We start from the raw sequence: 19,412 nt of genomic DNA on the forward strand, positions 1-19,412 counted from the left end.
TTAAAAAGTGGTAACTGTTTGCACTGAACATGTGCCTCACTTAACTACCTGATAGGACCTTGGCAGAAATTAGTTAGCAGTCTGCCAAACTCTCCACTTACTTTAATGCAGCTTTGTTTAAAATGTGGAGTCTGAGACAGTAAATTGGACCACAACATTTTGGGAAACATCGCAAATGAAGACTCTTTTGGTCAAACAGACACAGTGATCACCCCACTTAGTAGTTTGGTGAGGGTGATACATATGCATCAAACAGAAAGACGAACCAGAATATTTCTCTAATTAGATCATTATTATGAATAGAAAATATGTTGTGAAATCAGAGTAAATCAGGGAATGGGGAGGTGGTTCACGGAATTCTGTCCTGAGGAACTGGAATTTATGATGCTATCTGAGATATTATTTGAAGTTACGAGAAAAGAATGAGGAGAGAAGGAAGAACATTTTCAACAGAGGATATAGTCAGGGCAAGGTCCTTGGTGAGTAAAACAGCTTGTTCAGTTCAAAGAACTGAAAGGCGTGTGCTGCAGGGGTGAGTCAGGTAAGGCGAGCAGAAGCAGTAGCTGTTGAAGTGGAGGTGCTAGCCTGATCATCCAGAGTCACGTAGTCCATACTGAGAATCTGAATTACATTGAAAGTCTAAGCAGGTATGTGACATGGTTAGATTAAAATTTTTAAATGGTGGTTGGTCCAGACTATGCAGAATGAATTGGAGTTGAACTTGCTAGTGAAGACTTATCAAAGGTGTATTTAAGTTCTTACTTGTATATTGAGTAATTTAATCTTCAAGGATCGTAAGAGCGTATATATGAAAGTGCCTGTTGGTGACTGTGACACTGAGCCTTTAGTTGAAGTTTTTAGTACCCCAATACATGTGACAGTTACTGAGCCAGGGAATAGAATTCTAATCATGGTTAATTTGCTTTGTGAGCTTAAGCAAGTAATTTAACCTTTGAGCCTCTTTATCTGTAAATTGGGCATGTTAGAGAAATGTGTGTTTAACTTAATTGTGTTAATCACTTAACTCTGGTTAACATATGGGCTGAGTCTTGCTGAGTCATTTTCTCAGACTCTGTGGGCAAGGCTTAATTAAAGCCAGTTAAACAAACTTAAAGATATCTTATACCTCTTTGGTAGAAGTCAGAAAAAAGAAAGAGTTGTTGTATGTATGTTTTATTTATTGTCTTTTAATAAAAAGTTTTTTTGCAGAGCAGTTAGTGTATCATTCCACACAGATGATTCATTGTTGAGAGAGAACACAGTACACTGTAGCTAGGGGACGGGACTACTGAGGCACCTCTTTGTATTTTAAATTTAAGAATTTCTGATTTGCCTTATGCCTGTTACATCTATAATCTCATATATTTTTTTAAAAATTAGATCTGTTAATGCATTCTTAGTGTCTAATGGCAGCCTCTTTTTTCCTCTCTAGACATTGAGATGCTTTGAAATTTTTATGGCCCCCAAATTGGCTTTGATAGAAGTAGTTTAAATTTTCAGCAGCAGAACTGTGATTGAAGCTAATGGTCTTGTCACCAGTAGCAAGCACCTGTCTAGTTGATGTCAGTAAACTGCATCTTTGCCTTTGTATTTAAAAAAAGATAATCCTGTCTGTCTTTGGAGCTGTTGGATTACAGTGTTCCGGCATTTCAGATTTATGTTTTCCTATAATTTAAACTTTTGAGGCATATCTTGAAGATATTAATGTCTTAGATAGCAAGATGTTTAAAAATCAATAACAGTCTTGGTTTAGAAGCATTGTTTTTCCATGTGTGTTAGTCTTCGATTTCTCCTTATTTTTGATTGCCTGTTATATTGAGCCATAAATGATGGGCAGCTATAAATATTCTGTGAGAGCTTCTTGATTTTAATGCTTGGGCTCCTTGGAGTTGAAACTTTTTATGCCTAGGTTTACCATGGAAGTTTGTGTGTCTCAGCTTTAAGTTTCTTTTTTTCTGTTTGACTTCTGGCCTTTTCACAAAATGCTTTTGGCTCTTCTGGAAATTTCAGAAATTTGAGCTTGCTTGTAGGCTAGAGTGCAGTAGACATGGTGGGGAATAGATTAAATCATGAACTTGTGATCTGAGCAAAACACTTGTTAAGTCTGGTTTTATCTGTGTGTGTGTGTGTGTGTGTTTCAAACCGTTTTAAAAATCATTACATTTTCACAATCACTTAATGGAGTGACTGTACCTCTTTTTGAACTTTGAGAGTTTTTTTTCCTTTTTGGAATTGATTTTTATTTCATAATACTTAATATAGTTCAGCAAAATTTTTGGAGTACTCCTACTTTCCTTCTTATGAGCCTTGTGCTGTGCTCTGAAGAGGGCAGGGTAGGTTACTATTACATTTCACATGTGTGAAGCAAAGTTAAATGACCTTGGTAATATGTCAACTGTATCAGAGCCAGGTCTTAAACATGGGAATAGAAAGCTTTGCAATTAGAAACATTTGGATTTGTTTTTTTGTCTCCACCTAAATTTCCTCATCAGTTAAGAAAAAAAAATCTTGCAAGAGTACTGGAAGGAGCAAATAAAATACATAATGAAAGCTATCTGACATCTTATAGCATGTAGACTATCGACATACATTAGTGTACCTCTGTGGTTCTCAAAATTTGGATCTTCACAGACCCCACCTGTGGATCTTTTTTGACTAGAAAGTCGAAACTATTTTCATGTTAATTCCAAGATGTTATTTGCCATTTTTCATTGTGGTAAATTGTAAAGTTTATCATTTTATATAAAATCACTGGTCTTTTTGTGAATCAGGACAGTGGCACCAAGCTGGACTTGTTAGTATTGTATTCTTCACCACCGTGAACTCACAGTAGAAAACAAAGCTTAATTTCACTAAGAATGTCCTTGATGAAGCCGAAAGAAATTTTAGGTATCTTGACCCATGAGCGCAAAATGGGAAGTAAATATAAAATACTTCTTTCTGCCTCATTCTGTAACCGTGATGGTTGTTTCAAGGAAAAGCACTTGTGAAATTGTTTAAATTGGCCACTTTTTTTTGAGTTTTTAAAGAAACTCCATTTATTCTTGAAAGAACAACTGGCATCCTGTGGTTATTCAGACTTGAGTATTTGGCAGACACTTTCTCAAATAAATGAGATGACAGTATTTGTTGCCAATGAAAAATTTATGCTTTTAAATGAAAATTAGAATTTTGGAAAACTTGGGTCTGCTTCCATGAACTTGACAGCTTTCCAATTCTTCGAGATTCACTTGATGAGGTCCATGTTAATATTAGCAAATAATTTTTTTCATATTGTGTAATGAGATGTGTCAGCATTTGGAAGGATTGTGTAGCTTAGTGAACTAATGTTTTCCAAATGATGATATAAAATCATGCAAGGATAAAAAGATCCACTAAGAGTATAAAGTAACTGATGGATTTAATGTAATAGAATATGAAAAATTTATTATGATTTTAGGTTCCACATTGCAACTAATCTTTAAAAAGTACAGCTTGGTGAGTTTTCTTATGTCAAAGAAGAATATTTAGGATGATCTGAATAGGCTCTTAAAATAGTCCTCCTTTTTCCAACTACATATCTTCATGGATCTAGGCTTTCTTCTATACTTCATATTCCTCATATGTTTCAGTCAAAGCAGTGAATTGCAACAGACTGAATGCTGAAGTAGATATGAAAATCACACAGTCGGACACGACTGAAGCGACTTAGCAGCAACAAGCTGGACAGTAAAGTTATACAGCTGTAAAATCATGCCACTCTTCTCGCTGTTTTTGTTTTGGAGAATATAATTATTTTTTGTAAATATCTTATTTATGGGTTTATATATTTTAAAATACGTTGAAAGTGAAAGTCGCTCAATTGTGTCTGACTCTTTGCGACCTCATGGACTATACAGTCCATGGAATTCTCCAGGCCAGAATACTGGAGTGAATGGGTCGTTCTCTTTTCCAGGGGATCTTCCCAACCCAGGGATCGAACCCAGGTCACCCGCATTGCGGGCGGATTCTTGACCAGCTGAGCCACCAGGGAGGCCCAAGAATTGCTGGAGTGGGTAGCCTATCCTTTCTCCAGCGGATTTTCCCAACCCAGGAATCAAACTGGGGTCTCCTGGATTGCAGGTGGATTCTTTACCAACTGAGCTATCAGGGAAGCTCAATTTCTTGCATTAGTAATTTAAAATGTTCTTAGTTTTAATTTCTGATATGGTAACTATAAATTTATATAATCCACATAAAAGCTCACTGGGCTTTTGAGTAATTTAGAAGTTATAAGGGGTCCTCAGAACAAAAAGTTTGAGTACTAGTGGTGTGTACCTCTTCATTGCCTTTGTGGTCCATCCTAGCTCGGTTTATAATCTAGTAGGACAGACTGACACAAAATGAAAAAATCAAATGGTAGGATAATGTATGAAATAATGATACTGAGGAAAGTCACTTAAAGGGAATCCATGCAAACAGTAAAAGAAATTTCCTATCAAATAATGGAAAACCCAAAAAAGTTGGGAAATTGTTGAGAAATGGAATTAAAACTTAATGAAACCTAGTTTGTTTTGTCTTGTATTTGACAAAATTTAAATAATTTTAATTTTTGGTTACTTTTTGCAGTTGAGAGAAAGAATCTAATGTTGGAAAGGTGGTTGGCATACTTTTTCTGATAAAATTATGTGAATAAAATCCTTGAATCTTTTGACTTTTACAGTATGAACATTGAAAGTCATTAAAAACGTGTAATAGTCTTGTTTCTTCAAGAGACTCTTAACGCTTTGTTCATATAATTTTAATTTTAGGTCCACTTCTCTCTGCTTATCTGTTTATCAGTTAGCTGTTCCTTTGTCAGTGACTTAGCAGTTCTTCCCTATCGTTTTTAAAAATTTCATGTATTTATTTTTGTTTGTACTGGGTCTTCGTTGTGAAGTGTGGGCTTCTCATCGTGGCTTCTCTTGTGTGGATGGGCTCTAGGTGTGCAGGCCCAGCAGTTGCTGTGTGCAGCTCGAGGGCACGTGGGGTTCAGTTGTGGCAGCACCACAGGCTCAGTTGCGGCTCATGGGCCCAGAGTGTGTGGGCTCATTAGCTGTGGTGCCCGGGCTTAGTTGCGCATGGCATCTGTAATCTTCCCGGTCCAGAGATCGAAACCTTGTCCTCTATATTGGCAGGCAGGTTCCTATCTACTGTGCCACCAGGGAACTCCTTCCCTGTCGTCACAGTGCATCTTTTACTAGATTTCCAGTCTCTCTTTATAGCTAAATCACACTGTATTATTATTGGAACATCTAGTCAGAGACATAACAAGGATGTCTGTGTGATGGCTGAGAGGTAGATGATAGTAAGTTGTCTATTTATTAGTATTTTCATGTTATATCTAGCTTTTTACAACCTTGTGACTTGAAATCTAGATAAGGAAGACTTCTGTGGGGATGTATGGAATCACTGAGCAGAAGCATTTATCACAGTGTGGCATGTGGGATGTTTTAGGAAATGTAAAGGGTAAATAAGAGGGTGCTCCTTTCAGGCAATTTGAAGTTAATGCTTTCTATATTGTTATTATAGTTGTTACTCTCTATCTGATTTAGAAATAGTTAATTTTAACAGGTTAGAAGTAGAAGGCTTAAAAAAAAAAAGTAGAATGCTTTGTTTTTAGCAGTCCTACAGCCCTCTAAATAGAAAAACAATTTCTTATTTGTTCTATGCTTTCAGTGAAAGATAACCAAGATAACCAATTAATGGGAGGTTGATATAAACCAGTATGAGTTAGAAATGGGCTTGAACTTAGATTTGTGCCTGTCATCATCATTTTGTAGCACAAAGAGAAGAAGAAAGAGCAATTGGTAAAAGTTACGGAGTGGAGAGATTGAGTTGAGTGACTGAATGAGTCCTGGGATTTTTAAACTAATTCCAGAGACTCTAAACTGAAATACTTGCTTTGTTCTGCTCTGTAGTAATCTTTTGGTAGTATAGCAGTGCTGTGTTGTGCCTAGTTGCTCAGTCGTGTATAACTCTTTTCGACCCCGTGGACTACAGCCCGCCAGGCTCCTCTGTCCATGGGGATTCTCCAGGCAAGAATACTGGAGTGGGTTGCCATGCCCTCCTCCAGGGGATCTTCCCAACCCAGGGATCAAACCCAGATCTCCAGCATTGCAGGTGGATTTTTTACTATCAGAGCCACCAGGGAAGCCCAGTATAGTAGTAGACAAAACTTTATACTGGAGACAGAAAAATAGCTTGGTTAACAATTAAATTTTTTAAATAGGCAAATGACTTCATCTCTTGGCCTTCATTTCTTGTCTGTAATAAAAGTAATACGATCTAACACTTAGGCCAGCTTAACATGCTTGAAACTGTACTAAGGGGTTTACTTGGGTTGTCTTTTCAGTTCTTATGTTAGCATTGTTCAAGAGATGGTTTGTGGAGTCCTACATATAGAGAAATAGCCGTGTCCCAGAAGTAATGCCTCTGTGAGAGAGCAAAGCAACATTTCTTCAAGAGATTTGAAGGAAAGTGACTTAAAGGCAAAAAAATACGCATACTCGGAGAAGGCAATGGCACCCCACTCCAGTACTCTTGCCAGGAAAATCCCATGGATGGAGGAGCCTGGTAGGCTGCAGTCCATGGGGTCACAAAGAGTCAGACACGACTGAGCGACTTCCCTTTCACTTTTCACTTTCATGCATTGGAGAAGGAAATGGCAACCCACTCCATTGTTCTTGCCTGGAGAATCCCAGGGACGGGGGAGCCTGGTGGGCTGCCGTCTATGGGGTCGCACAGTCAGACACGACTGAAGCGACTTAGCAGCAGCAGCAGCAGCAACAAGGACTTCCTGGTGGCTCAGTGGTAAAGAATCTACCTGCCAGCGCAGGAGACACAGGTTCGATCTGTGATCCAGGAAGATCTTACATGCTGCGGAGCCACTAAGCTGGTGTGTCACAACTACCGAATTCCATGTGCCCTAGAGTCCATGCTCTGCAACTAGAGAAGCTACTGCAGTGAGAAGCCTGCGCACTGCACCAGAGAGTAGCCCCTGCTCACCACAACTAAGAAAAGCCCATGCAGCAACAGAGACTCAGCACAGCCAAAAAAAAAAGGAACGGTCAAGTGAAAGGCTGTGGTAGTGGTAGTGTTTATATTGATGGATCCTGAGGACTTAGTCTTTCCACCTTTTCTTTGTCATCTGTCACCTTTGATAACAGTGTATGATTGGCCCTATAGAGAAGGGAGGACCATTGCTCTAATTTCTTGCACTAATTTCCAGTCATGTTGGACTCTTTGCGACCCCATGGACTATACAGTCCATGGAATTCTCCAGGCAAGATTACTGGAGTGGGCAGCCTTTCCCTTCTCCAGGGGATCTTCCCAACCCAGGGATGTAACCCAGGTCTCCCACATTGCAGGTGGATTCTTTAGCAGCTAAACCACAAGGGAAGCCCAAGAATACTGGAGTGGGTAGCCTATCCCTTCTTCAGTGGATCTTCCCGACCCAGGAATCAAACTGGGGTCTCCTGCATTGCAGGTGGATTCTTTACCAACTGAGCTATCAGGGAAGCTCAGTTTCTTGCACAGGCATTCTGTAAGTTACAGATTTTATTTATCAAAGTAAACAATGGAAGCAATGGCATTCATAGTTAAGAGCACGGATGTTGAGATATAAATGTTAGATAAAACAAAATTAGTAGCAAAAGCGAAGGATCCCTGGGAGGAATAATAAGTTGGGGCAAAAGGCAGAGGTTCTTCTCCCACATTTGTTGGGAGTGGAAACTGAGACTAACTTGGAGGTCTTGAAGAGACAGGCCTGGTTCTAAATTTTGAAGCAGCTCCATGCAGCAGTGTGAGAGTATAGGCTTCCTGGAGGATAGAAGAAAAAAAGCGCCAAGATGAGATAATTGAAAGTAGAATATTGCTAAGGAATTAGAGAACATTATGCTTAAATTTTACTAGTACATCTCCCCCCGACCCTGCCTGCCCCCCCCCCCCCCCGCCCACATCAAAACTCCTAACAAGCCGTGTCTCCTAAATTGTTAAGTGCCAAAAGTAGAAGTGTCCTTTATTTTCTAGTAAAGAGTCCTCATCTTCTCCATTAAGTCATTTGTTACCTGGTACCATTTGAAGATCCTTCCCACCCACCTCCTGCTTCTCTGTTGGAATGAAATGGTTTTGTGCTTTGGCTGGCAGTGTCCTGAGTGGATCAGCACCGATTTAGTTTGTTTAAGCAGATGTTTTGTCTCTCTGATAAAAACGCCAGAGAAGAGGTTGCTTGAAAGATTTTTTTGGTTTGAATTTTAAGACCAAAAAAGAGAAAACATTAAAAAAAAAAACTCTCATCTGAAAGCTAGATGGGAGGAGAACATAAAGATTTGGGGAAGTCAAGTAAACAAGAAGGAGTTTAAAGTGGCTGTGTTTTCTTTAATACAGAGTAAAAAAGTGCCATTGCAAAGCATTATTTTGACCAAATAACAAGTCGTCATGATGTTGTGTAGAGAGTAATAAGCATTATGCATTAATAAGTTTGAAACAGTTAATCAACAAGTCCTAGATTCTAAAGATTTGATGGCCTTTAAAGATAGTATATGAACTCATTTTAATGGTATAGAAACACTTTAAAAAATTTATATATTTGTTTGGTTCCATTGGGTCTTTTTTTTTTTTTTTTTTTTCAGTGCTGATTTTATTTTCTTTTTTTTTTCTTTTTTTTTTTTATTTTTATTTTTTAAATTTTAAAATCTTTAATTCTTACATGCATTCCCAAACATGAACCCCCCTCCCACCTCCCTCCCCATAACATCTTTCTGGGTCATCCCCATGCACCAGCCCCAAGCCTGCTGTATCCTGCGTCAGACATAGACTGGCGATTCAATTCACATGATAGTATACATGTTAGAATGTCATTCTCCCAAATCATCCCACCCTCTCCCTCTCCCTCTGAGTCCAAAAGTCCGTTATACACATCTGTGTCTCTTTCCCTGTCTTGCATACAGGGTCGTCATTGCCATCTTCTCCATTGGGTCTTTATTGTGGCTTGTGGGATCTTGAAGTTGCACCATATAGGATCTAGTTCCCTGACCAAGGATCGAACTCTGGGCTCCCTGTATTGGGAGCTCAGAATCTCAGTCACTGGACCATCAGGGAAGCCCTGTAAACACTTTTAATGCATGAAAAGTTGTGAAACTGAAGTCGCTCAGTCGTGTCCAACTCTTTGCGACCCCATGGACTGTAGCCTGCCAGGCTTCTCTGTCCATGGGATTTTCCAGGCAAGAGTACTGGAGTGGATTGCCATTTCCTTCTCCAGGGGATCTTCCCAACCCGGGTCTCCCGCATTGTAGACAGGCACTTTACCGGCTGAGCCAAATATCCATAAAAGAGAAAGGAAGGTAGAATGCAGCGAAGGACTAGAAGAAAGTGAGCAAACTCTGGAAAAGTTGAGAACAAAATTGCTGACTTGAGTTGCTGCTGCCTGTACAGTTTGGTCTGGATCAAGGAAAATAAGATAAGGGCAGAACAAAAAGGATAGTTTGCTGACTAGTGGTGGAGAAGGCTGAAACTGGGTAGCTGTGCTTAGTTGCTCAGTCCTGTCCGACTTTGCAGGACATGTTTAAAACCAATAGAAAAGCTTAATTGAAGGCTTTTTATGTGCCATCCTAGACTTTTTACACATTTAACCCTTGTGTAATCCTCATAACATATTGGCAATGGAAGTTTTAATAATTGTTGTGGATGGGGGAAACAGGTCTAGAGAGGTTAAAGTTTCAGCCAGTGCAACACAGCTAATGCATGGCAGTCAGATAACACATTTGTCTGACTCCTTCATCACTTTGGTCCATACTGCATTTCTTTATTCCTAAGGCAAGTACACTGTCAGCCTTACACTTTTGCTTCCTGATGTGTAGTGTATAACCTGATATGATTTATGATATTATAATCAGAATATGATTGTAGTAGTTTTATAAGGATCATGATAGTTGAGGAAGAGCTTTTGATGCTGTGGTGAAATAATTTATGAAGATAAATTTGGAGACTACTGCATTCTGGAAAGTGCCTCCAAAATTTTGAGTAGTGTCTCTACCCTTTGTTTCCTTCCATTACTTAAATCAGCAGGTATTTAGTGTGAGTACACAGGACTAAGGTGACTTTTGAGGTGTTTTGTTCACATACATGTGACCTGACAGCTGGCTTGTACTCTTAAGGACTCATATCCTAGAACAATGCCAGCTTTTAATAACAGAGAAGAATGGTAAATAAATATGCCTGTGAAATATGTATATGTTTATAATTCTGCATCAGTATTGCTGTTGGCTAGATCTAGGATAATAAAGAACAATTTTCTTTTTAATAATTATATAATGAAAGAAAGCTAATTAGGAAATCAGGTGCAAATCCAGATTACTTTAGCTTTGTTTCTTCAGTCTGTAGTATCAGAATGCCAGTATATTCATAATGGAGATATGTGAGAAATATTATCTGTCACGGGTAGAGAAAGAATAATACCTGAATTGTTTTTGAACTTTGTAATAAACTCCTTTTATGGTGTATCATCTTTGATTTTAAAATATTAGCTCAAATACTTTACTTTCAGCCTTAGCAAGTTTTCAGTAAATAAAAATCGGCCCTAAAACCTGGAAAGAATGATAGCGTGGTACACTAGTACTATAAATTACAACCTAGGAAACAGTCGAATTGAGGGGGTGGGGGAGTGGGGTGGAGCGGGGCGGGGCGGGTATTGGGGCAGAGGCTTTGAATTCCCTGAGATTCTACTTCACATTTTGTATGTGTGCACATTGGTGTGCGGTCACAGGCAAGGGAGCCATGATTTTCATTAGGTTCTCAAATGGTTTGGAACATACCCCCCAAAAGATTAAGGACTGCTTTAGTCTTTAGAAGACAATAGGATTGTTGAGAACTTTTACTTTGGGACATTACAGAGTAATTTATGGCTACCAGATTAGCTCTCTGGCCATAAATAAATAGGAACCTGAACAAAACACATAAAACAACTGTTTTTGGAAATTTTGTAACAGTCTAGGCAGGACTGCATTCCCTGAGAGAAGGGAAATAACAGTCGCTCCTGGAATCTCCCAGGCTTTCTTTCTGAAACTAGATTCCAGTTAGACTCTAAGAAGGGTGAGGCAGTTTTGTTGAGAGGAGGAGACGAAAGTCAGAGAATACAGACTGGGGAGGTTGGCATTTGCAGGGGTGATTACCATAGATTGAGTTACAGGACAGTGAGATACAGAGATAACGCGGAGAGTTCCTTTGACTCTGGCTGGAACTCTGTAGGCTGGGCAAAAGAACAACTACTAGAGGAAGGACAATTGCCAGAGACTTGCTAGAATATTGGGACTTCACGTTTGGTTGGGAGACATTTCTAGTTTTGACCAGCCAGAATGGAGAGACTTTGTTGAATATCAGAACCATTTGAGAGAGTCCCCAGCAACGGCACTCTTTAAGGATAGAGTCAAAGTAACTTGAGAAGAGGCCACTCAAGCTCCACCTTAAAACTGAGCTGAAAAATAGGCCTCAGAAGGATTCAGCTGAGTCTCAACTAATTTAGCTGAACAAATTCAACATTTAAGGAATCCATATATTAATAAATAGAAAACATTCAGCATCTCATCCAGAATTACTAGACCTATGAAGAAATAGAATGTAACCCTTAACTAGGAGAAAAATCAGTTGATGGAAACAGACCCAGAAGTGACAGAGATGATGAATTTTTAAGATGGAGCTAAGTTAAGGACTTGAAAGGAAGCATGAACACAAGAGAAATGTCACAAGTAAAAAACTCCTAGAACAGAAAAACGTAGTATTGGAAGAGAAAAATTCAGCTGATGGGCTTAACAGCATATTAAAAGAAAAAAAGACACTGCAGAAGAAAAAAATCAGTGTAAGGTAATAGGAACTGTCCAAAATGAAGCACAGGGGGAAATGTCTGGGGCAAAAGAGCCTCAGTGACATGTGGGACATTATCATCAGGTGGTCTCATATATGTGCATTTGGAGTCCATCCGGAAGGGAGGTAGGGATGCTGTGGTTGCAGAAAAAGTATTTGAAGAAATTAGTGGCTAGAAATTTTCCAAATACCTATGAAAACTTAAATCCCAAAGATGTTATAAAACTAGGTAGGATAAGTATAAAGGCACACTGAGATACATCAGTGGCTAAAAATCAGTTACAAAGAAAAACCTCAAGAGAAGCCAGAGAGGGGAAAAAGACCATGTTATACTTGCAAAAGAACAAAGATTAGAGCAAATGTTGATTTGTCATTAAACAATGTAAGCCAGCAAATGAGCAACATAACCACACAGAAGGAAGAAAAAGATAATCAAAATGCCTATTCTGATTTGATATTGTAAGACTAAAGATAAAAAGAACTGTAAGTGTGTATTTTAGTGTATCTGATTTCTAAAAAGGGTATGGGTTAGCAAGTCAGAAACTAAGATTGAACATATCAGTAAATATATTTTAGATAATGAGAGCCAGGTTTCTAATTGTTAAAAAGGTTACAGGTAAGGAAGGAAGAAGACTAGAAGGAACTCTGATGTTGAATTGGAATCAGAACTATCAGTATAAACTGATGGTCTTAATGTAGATGCATTATGATGGTTGTGGAAATGCGGATGTATGTGTATGCATGGTTTAGCATACATGAATATGTTTTCTCTGTCCTGTGGAAATGCCTAGAAGAAGCAGTGATGTGCCAGTAGCAGTGAGCATATCTAGTGCCCAGATCTTGGCCTCTTCGTTCAGTTTTTCAACAAAGGGAACCAAGGCTCATAAAAGAACTGACTGATCCCAGAACTGGGTTATAGGAAATCCAAGATGATCCTAGAGCTGCCAGAAAACAAAGATGTGCTCAGAAAAGGATGGGAAACATCAAAAGGATGTAAGAATCAACTTGAAAGAGCTTCTGATATCCAAAGTTGGAATGAAATAATTTTAGTATTGCATTATTATCAGTAGAATAAAACATCCATTAGTCCATATTGGTATGTGTACCAACAAACAAATGGTAGGTAAGTAGAAGGGACAAATTGTAAGTGAAGAATCCCAATTAGTAAGTATAGAACAATGACTGAAACAAAATCACTCATAAGCGAATACTGCAGTAATAATTGTCACAGGCCATCCAGTGATAGAAGGTAAAGTCAGTGGGTGAAGGTATGATGAGAAACATTTGCATAGTCTCAAAAGATACTATTGATTACAATTTCTCTAAGAAATTATTGATTACAAAGAGAAAAACAGTAAATTGAGAGTGAGAGAGATTTTTGTGGATACCACTCGTACCAAGTTATTAAGGTTAATGTCACAGAAAGATATCCATAATATATACCTCTTGATATAATGAACCAAGAAAGGCAGAACATTACATCTGTCGTGTTTTTGTGGTATTCTTATCAAAAACAATGTAAAACCTTACTCAATTATGAGGAGAGAGCAGACAAACCCAAATTGAGGGAGACTGCTACTAAAATCTGACCAGTATTCTTCAAAAGTGTCAAGGTCATGAAAGACAAAAGACTGAGTAACTGTCATAGATTGGAGGAGGCTAGGGACACATGACAGCTAAATTTAGAGTGGGAACCTGGATTGGATCCTGGAGTACAATGACATCAGTTGAAAAAAAAAGGAAAAAGGCTGGTGGATTAGAACTGTAGTTATATATTAATTGCTTTGTACCAGTGTTACTTATTTTTGATGCATATACTATGGTTATATAAGTGTCAACATTAGAAGAAGCTGCATGAAACGTATAGGTAAACTCTGAGCTATTCTTGTAACTTTTTTGTAAAATAATTTCAAAATAAAATGTTTCTTAAATCTGTAGTTTACCCAAAATGGGGGGAAAGAGTTGTAGAAACAGAGAAAGCCAGAAGACAATAGGATTACATAGTTTTTTCCTTTCAAGTTAGAATTCAGTCCTAACAAAAATAATCTTTAAAAACTGAAGCCAAAATAAAGACACTTTCCAGACAAAAGCTGAGAGAATTTCTTCTCAGCAATCTTGAACTATTAAAAATGTTAAAAAGTTTTTCAGGCTGAAGAAAATCATTCATCTACACAAAGGAATGAGATTAAGAAATGATAAATATGTGGGAAATATGCAATACCTTTTTCTTAAATTTTGATTTCTTTCAAAGACAGTTGGCTATCTAATGCAAAAATTTTTTATGTTTTGTAGGATTCATATTTAGGGAAATGTGGACGTGTAACACATAGAAGAGAAACATTTTTTAAATAGTCCAGTCATAGGAGGAAGGGGCTTCCCTGGTGGCTCAGTGGTAAAGAATCTGCCTGCAATGCAGGAGATGTGTGTTCAGTCCCTGGGTAAGGAAGATATAGAGAAAAATGGCAACCCACTCCAGTATTATTGCCTGGGAAATTCCATGGACAGGGGAGCCTGGTGGGCTATAGTTCATGGGGTTGCAAAAGAGTCGGACACAACTTAGCAACTAAACAATAGGAGAAAGGGGAAGTGTACTTCTGTATTAATACTAGAAGTGGTATAATACTGTTTGAAGGTAGACTGTCCTGAGTTAAAAATGTGTATTATAAATTGCTAGCATAACCATTTTAAAAAATTGTTGTTCATTCACTAAGTTGTGTCCGACTCTGCAACCCCATGAACTGCATGCAGCACACCAGGCTTCCCTGTCCTTCACTATTTCCCCGAGTTTGCTCAGATTCATGTCCCTTGAGTCAGTGATGCCATCCAACCATCTCTTTCTCTGTTGCCCCCTTCTCCTGCCTCAATCTTTCCCAGCATCAGAGTCTTTTCTAGTGAGTTGGCTCTTCACATGAAGTGACCAAAGGATTGGATCTTCAGCTTCAGCATCGGTCCTTCCAATGAGTATTCAGGGTTGATTTTCTTGGTTTTGATCTCCCTGCTGTCCAAGAAACTCTGAAGGGTCTTCTGTAGCACATAGTTCAAAAACATCCATTTTTTGGTGCTCAGCCTTTATAATTCAGCTCTCACATTCATACATGATTACTTTAAAAACCATAGCTTTGACTGTATGGACATTTGTCAGCAAAGTGATGTCTCTGCTTTTTAAAATGCTGTCTAGGTTTGTCATAACTTTTCTTCCAAGGAGCAAGCGTCTTTTAATTTCATGGCTGCAGTCACCATCTGCAGTGATTTTGGAGCCCAAGAAAATAAAATTGCCACTGATTCCATTTTTCTACCATCTGTTTGCCATGAAGTGAGACCAGATGCCATGATCTTAGTTTTTTGAATGTTGAGTTTTAGGATGTAGAAAAATTGAATGCTCATATATTGCTAGTGGAAATATAAAATGGTTCAGCTGCTGTGGAAAACAGTGGTTCCTCAGAAAGTTAAACCTAAAATTACCACATGACCTAGAAATTCCACTCCTTGTGTATAACCCAAAGATTTCAAAACAGGTACTGGTATATATACGTGTACATGCATATTCATGGGTATTCTTTACCAAGGCCAAAAAGGAGGACGTGGTCAAATGTCCATCACCAGATGAGTGGATAAGCGATTTATGATCTATATGCATGTAGTGGAATATTACTCAGTCATAAAAAGTGATGGGGTACTGATACATGTGACAAGTGGATGGACCTTGGAAATATGCTAACTGAAAGAAGCCAGACACCAAAGGTCACATGTTACATATATGCTTTCTTTTATATGAAATACCCAAAAGAGACAAATCTACAGAGACAGAATGCAGACGGGTGGTTTCCGGGGGAGTGGGGGCTGGGGTAATGGAAAGCCAGTACTTAATGGGTATGGAGTTTCTTTCTGAAATGATAAAAGTGTTTTAGAACTGGATAGAGGTTCTGCGGCACAATATTGTGAATATACTGGATCATTCACTTTAAAATGGTAAATTTTATGTTAACGTGAATTTTACCTTGATAGAAAAATGGCTGAGTGTGTATGGCCTAGAGTTAAACAGACGTGGAATTGAGTCCTGGTTTTTACCATCTGTTAATTCTGTGACCTTTAGTAAATTACTGTTAAGTTTTCTTCTCTGTAAAGTAGGCATATTGGGGACATTCCTTGGTAGTCTAGTGGTTAGGACCCTTACTTCCAGGGGCCAGGTGCGATCCCTGGTTGGGGAACAAGATCCTGAAAGCTGTGTCACATGGCCAAAACGAAATTTAAAAAAAATAGGATTTAGTACTTTATCAGGATTTTTGTTAATATTAAATGAAATATTACATGTGAAATGCTTAGAATATTTAATAATTATCTAGTAAACATTAGTGTTAATTGATTTTTCTTTTGCTGCTGCTATTGGTTTTGATTTTATTCTCCATTGGTAGACTGGAAATAATAGTATGGACTAGAATTGTTCTGATGGTTTAATGAGATATTCATGCAAAGGGCTTTAAAAAGTACCTAGTGTGTTGTAAATTTTCAGAGTGTATACTAAGCTATTACTATTAAATGAAAGGATCTTAGAGGGAACTTTTATGCATTCTGCATTTTCATATTTGCATCCTGATAAAGAAGCTAATGTGCATATTAGAAAATAGCCTTTTCAAAATTTGTGCTGTTATGACTAGTGAAGTGAAGTCGCTCAGTCGTGTCCGACTCTTTGCGATCCCATGGACTGTAGTCTACCAGGCTTCTCTGTCCGTGGGATTTTCCAGGCAAGAGTACTGGAGTGGGTTATGACTGGACTTGGTCTTATATCAGATTAAGCTACATTCAAAGGATTACAGGTGTGCAATTCTTATTTCCTTTCCTGGTGTGGTGAAAACTCTTGATTTTCACTTGTAAAAACCATAGATACTGATTATTTAGCTATAAGTTGTTAAACTTCTGTTGTCTGGAGTTTATTATATAGGTTATTTCTACTTGCATTACCATTGGTGTGTCATCAGAAGCCAAGCTTTGGAGAACTACTCTTTATAGTGACTAGAAGTTGCAGTTATTTTTCTTACCATTGGATGGTGCTTCTATAGCATCATTAAAGCAAATGTTTTAGCTGATACTTTCTCACTTTCCTGAGCAACTGAAAATTGATAAATGAGCTAGACTGTGGTAAATTGAAATACCCGTTTGAACTGGATCCCAGGAATCTGTAAAAAGCAAGGATTTCCTCTAGTATGTTTTTACGTAAGCAAAACCTGGAGATAAATCTCTGGTTGAATCAAACCCTATGATTCTGTGGTAATTTAAGAAATGATAGTGTTGCAGGAGAGTATGATTCTTCCTGGCAAAATCTTAAAGGATGATAGGTTTTCCTAGCTTCCCTTGGCATCTGAGCTATCAGTTCTGCTCTGATCGAATTGTATCAAAAACTTTTCTGTTTTGTCCTCAAGTGTAGGTTTTTCCAGCCTATGTTTGGGGGTGTGGAATGTGCGTGACAAAGGTATTAGAAAAGTGCACAGTTGTAAAAGTTGTGTTTGAGAGTGACTGTTAGAAGACTGGAGGGAATAAGACAGTAGGGGTGGCTTGGGGCCGTGCTAGAAATTCAGTGATCAAGCTGGAGTGCTTGCACAGTAGAGAGAACATTTGTAAACATACTTCCTCCTCTGTTAACCTAATTTTTATTTCTGTTAATGTAATAAATACTTGCAGAGTTTTAGAAGTTACATAGTAGTTCAAGACCGGTGACAACAGCAGCGGCAATAAATCCTTGCCCCATGCTCACTTGTGTGTTAACCTTTCCCAAACATTTTTTGATCTGGTCTTGTGATATTCAACCCCATATTCCACTTAAAAAAAAAAAAAGCCAATTTGAGAAATTTTCTCTTGTTATGAAATGTGAGAAGTAAATTCTCGAATAGTATGAGACATTGTTGGCACCTCCCCCTTTATCTTCTCGGATAGTTCTAACACATGTGAACTGCTAAGCCAGGCAGTGTACTATACTTGCATTTCCTTTCTTGGACAGCTTTCTGTTGTCACTGTAGCTTGCAGTCCCTTCATTGTTACATTTGCTTAGATTTCAAGGGACTGTTCATACTTTATCCCAGACTCTGCAACAGAATTACCAGACCCTCTGAATTCTTCTTTTCATTTAAATTTCAGTCATACCATTTCATTCCCTTCCATCTTAGGAGGCATATCTCTTGGACCCTTTCTCTGCATTTTGTCTTGTTTTCTGTCGTCATTCTCTTCTGAACTGGTGGCTTCTCTTGGCCAGTTTGAACTGCCCTTTACATCAATCTTTTTTTCCCTCTGGCCATGCTATGCAGCTTTCAGGAACTTAGTTCCCAGACCAGGGATTGAACCTAGGCCATGGTAGTGAAACCGTCGAACTGTCGGAATTCCCTCCATCACTCTCTTTGCTGGATTTCTTTTCTTCCTATTCTTGGTAAAGCAACCTCTTCTTGTAACTGTTTTAGAAAATACATGGGAGCTAAATATTTTGAGATCTTTCATGTTTGGAGATACCTTTATTTTACTCTCTTATCTGATTTTGGCTGGATATAGATTAAAGATACTTTTTATTTACCTTTTTGTATTCTGGATTCTAGTGTTGTTGAGTTGTTCAGAGTTGTTGTTTTTGATTATTTAATATGGCCTAGTTTGTTTCACTAAGCTTTTGTATATATTATTCCTGAAATTTAGCCCTGAAATTTCGTGATGGTATGACTTGGCATAGATACTATTTTATTCATTATGCTGGGCGCTTGGTGAGCCTTTCAGTCTCGGATTCCTTTGCCTCTGTCATTGCATAGGGTCTTTGTTGCTGTGCGGGCTTTTCTCTAGTTGTGGTGAGTGAGGGCTACTCTCTAGTTGTGGTGCACAGGCTTCTCTATGTGCTGGCTTCCCTTGTTGCAGAGCATGGGCTATAGGGGGCTTGGGCTTCAGTAGTTGTGGCCTTTGAGCTCTAGAGCACAGACTCAGTAGTCATACTGCACCGGCTTAGTTGCTCCGAGGCATGTGGGATCTTCCAGGATCAGGGATTGAACCCGTGTCTCCTGCGTCAGCAGGCGGATTCTTACCATTGAGCCACCAGGGAAGTCCTTTCTTGAATTTCTTGAGTTAGATGTCAGCCTCCTGGTTTGATCTTCTGCCTTGTCATGCATGTCTCCCATATATTCCATTCTTTGTCATTTTATTGTATTTTCTGGGAGATCTCATTTTTCCCTTACAGCCTTTCTGTTGAATATATTATTTCTGCCTTTTTAATTTCCGGGAGTTTGGATTCTAGTTCGGATTTCTGTTCCTTCCTCCCCACTTCCTTCCCTTCCGTCTTGTTCTGAGAAGATAAAAGGAACTATATCTTTTCCTCTGCATTGCCCCCGTTTCCTCCAGGTTTCCTCTTTTGTTTGCTTGTTATATTTCATTGGGTTACTTGGATTGTTCAGTCATGTTCAGAGTTGGTCTTGACAACCAGGTCATTTTAGGATTTTTTTTTTTTTTTCAGTAATTCCCAGAGAAACAAAAATACAGGCTGTAGACATAGTTTGAGGTTTATAAATGTCAGACAGATGGCTCTTTTTTCCTTT

At 38.5% G+C, this 19,412-nt stretch overlaps 1 protein-coding gene across 2 annotated transcripts in view; it reads left to right on the top strand.

Moving 5' to 3' along the window:
* Positions 1-19,412, top strand: part of RAB10 (RAB10, member RAS oncogene family) — a 61,024-nt gene that overhangs the window by 23,228 nt on the left and 18,384 nt on the right. The window lies entirely within an intron of this gene.

Source organism: Ovis canadensis, chromosome 3 (assembly GCF_042477335.2).
Source record: "Ovis canadensis isolate MfBH-ARS-UI-01 breed Bighorn chromosome 3, ARS-UI_OviCan_v2, whole genome shotgun sequence".
NCBI lineage: Eukaryota > Metazoa > Chordata > Mammalia > Artiodactyla > Bovidae > Ovis > Ovis canadensis.